General features: G+C 37.3%; 1 protein-coding gene across 5 annotated transcripts in view; it reads right to left on the bottom strand.

The window, feature by feature from the left end:
* The window catches only part of NCKAP5 (NCK associated protein 5), a 962,935-nt gene that overhangs the window by 885,991 nt on the left and 74,156 nt on the right, over positions 1-2,788 (bottom strand). The window lies entirely within an intron of this gene.

The following is a 2,788-nucleotide window of genomic DNA, read 5'->3' as shown; positions in this document are numbered from 1 at the left end:
CCCTTTTGGGGGGCGGGGGGGGGGGAATCTTAGACCAGATTCCATCATTTTTAAACCAGTCTGTGCCAAACTTCTGTCTAAACCAGTATAAACTGGTTTCCAATCACTTTTACTGGTATATGTATAATATCTGCACTGCCATGCATCAATACTAATACACCATTTTTCAGCAACTTAATGCTTATCCCTGTTTTATTATCCAAGCTGCTTTTTACAGGGCCCACATCATTTACAAGTCACAGTTTTACTAACAATTTTCAGAACCTTCTACTATAGTACAAACCATATTCACACGATTCACCTGAATGCCAGTCAAAGAAATCATAGCAAGATTCCTAAGTAATTTTCAGATAACAGCTATCCAGCTTCTAGCCCTGAAAAACACCTTGATTAATTTACGCAGACATCAGGAAACATCTTAAGTAATTGAGCTTTCTGCGTATTACATGATTCACATCATTAGGCAAGTGTGGATCAGAGTATTGCAAATGTTATGGTTAATGTTCTATTTATATTATACATTTGTCTTATTGTATGTGATAAAAATGCATTTTAGATGCTCAAAATTTTGAAAGCTGTATTGAGCAGCTTTGATTTCACAGGTCAAATCCTGAAGCTACTATCTTCTCCACTTTCCTCAGCAGGAGTTGTACAGCAACTTGCTGTCTCAGGCTCGGTGCTAGTAGGACTTAACTTTTTAACCAGTTCTGCTTCTATGCTTGGGCTAAGGTTTTACCCCAGTTTTAATCCTACTCGTCCCACTGTCCTTATTCTGCTTCTTCTTAAATTGAGAAAGAGCTAGAAGAACATATTTTTCTAGTAACTGTGCCTTTAAATACCACACCAAATTATACCAAGTTCCAGGTACTAGAACCTCAGGCATGTTTGTAGGGCCCCATCCTACAGGCCTTATCAAAGCTTATAGTGTTATCCTAATGTGTTTTAGTGAAACAAAAAAAAATGTAAAAAAAGGAAATGAAAGAAATATGTAAACTATCTCTATAACTCTCTGCGTGATTCAAGGGTCTCATCTTGATCCTATTGAAATTGGAGTTTTGCCTTCAACTACAGTGACAATAAAATCTAACCCCTATACCTCACTTAAGAGCAGATGGGCCTGCCTCAGCCCATTTAAACATCAATCCTCTAAACAGTTCCACATGAGTCATTTTGCATACAAGTAGTACTAGAGAAGTCAGTGGGTCTTTTCACATGCCTAGCGTCCATTGTATGCATTTGTACCATTGGGACTTCACACTTAAAACTTGCTTAAGTGAGAGATGAATCAGGACTGATCCTTGTCTGAAATCTTATTTCTATGTAATTATTTTGTGGAGGTTTGTAGGCTGGCCTTGTAAATATAAACAGAATTAGCCTCTCAACTGATTATCCAGAAAGAAAAAAAAAAGTGATTTACCCAAAGCTACATGGGAAGTCTGAGAGGGAAGCCAGATCTCCTGTGATCCAGTGCCTTCAATTTAAGACTATCCTTCTTCCCCATGAAAATACTAACGTGCAATCCTGAATTATTAACCCTCCACCTTGTGGGAGGTCCTTTCAATTCAAACCAACTTGAAAGGAAAATCAAGGCTTCAGCATTTTGAAAGAACAAACTTTCTTTTGTTATCCAATTGCTAAAAGAATTGTCGGCACCCATGGCCTAGCACAAGGCAGGTGGTTTTAAAAAGTGTTTAAGTAAATAAATGGTGAATGGGATGGTCCCAAGTTGAACAGGTATCCTCTGATGGCCAATACATACAATAGCCATAGGAGGGGAGTGTCTTCCACCCTGAGAAGGAATGGCATCTCTGAACCTACATATGAGTGATGGCATACAAGGGGGCATATGCAGTCGAAGTGAGGATCCACACTGGGTAGCATTTAGAATTAAAACATTCTTCAGATCCAGTGGGATTAGATGTGGTGTAGGCCATATATGCTCGGGAAGCTCTTCCAGTCTTCCTACCTTAGGAAGCGCACATGGCTTCCACAACAAAAACATACAATTAAGTAGAGGGTAGTAGTACTAACAACAATGGTAATAAAGTGTCTAGAGCTCTTTATGCTCAGCATTATGATCAGATAGCTTTCTGAGGAATAGGCAGTACATCTGACACTATAGGTAATTTGAGGTGGTCATGGGATGCTTCTTAAAGTATAGTACCAGGGATTGGGAGATCTGGGATTGGTCTTCAGTTTTTCCAAACAGACTCACCCTTAGTGATTCACTTTTCATGTTTGTAAAATGGGGACAAGGCGCTTGTCAACTGTGCTGGATTGGTGTGAGGGTAAGTGTGTGAGTGTTTGTAAAAAGTATGCTATGTTCCTCATAATGGAGGACAAAAAATTACTAAAATGTATTATTAATAGCAGTTACCAATGAGGTCCCTCTCAGCAGTGCTGTTTATCATTTGCACGTTTTACTAAACACCATTTCCTTAGTAGAAATAAATACATTTGTTCACATGAACAATACATAATTATTTACGTTGTTCATGTAAAAAGGAACAATGTAAAAATGTATTAACTGAAAGGTGTTAAGTTTCAAAGAAGACTGTGATCTGCTTGCTTAAACATGTATGCTTCCAGAATTTGTACAGGGATTAGAAGTAGAAGAAACACTCATTTTGCTTTTAAACTATATATGTAAGCAGTGAAAAAAAAAAAAATTAAAAGAAAACTAGGTTAAATATTTAAATTAATTTTGATAGTCCAGAATTAAGGGTTACTTAGAAAACCACAATAAATAATTAGAATTAAGAACAGTTTCTCAGCCAGTTTGTAAAAA

Source organism: Gavialis gangeticus, unplaced genomic scaffold, assembly GCF_001723915.1.
Source record: "Gavialis gangeticus isolate Ggan-Ray unplaced genomic scaffold, GavGan_comp1, whole genome shotgun sequence".
NCBI classification, from domain to species: domain Eukaryota; kingdom Metazoa; phylum Chordata; order Crocodylia; family Gavialidae; genus Gavialis; species Gavialis gangeticus.
This window is presented reverse-complemented; position numbering and strand designations above follow the sequence as displayed.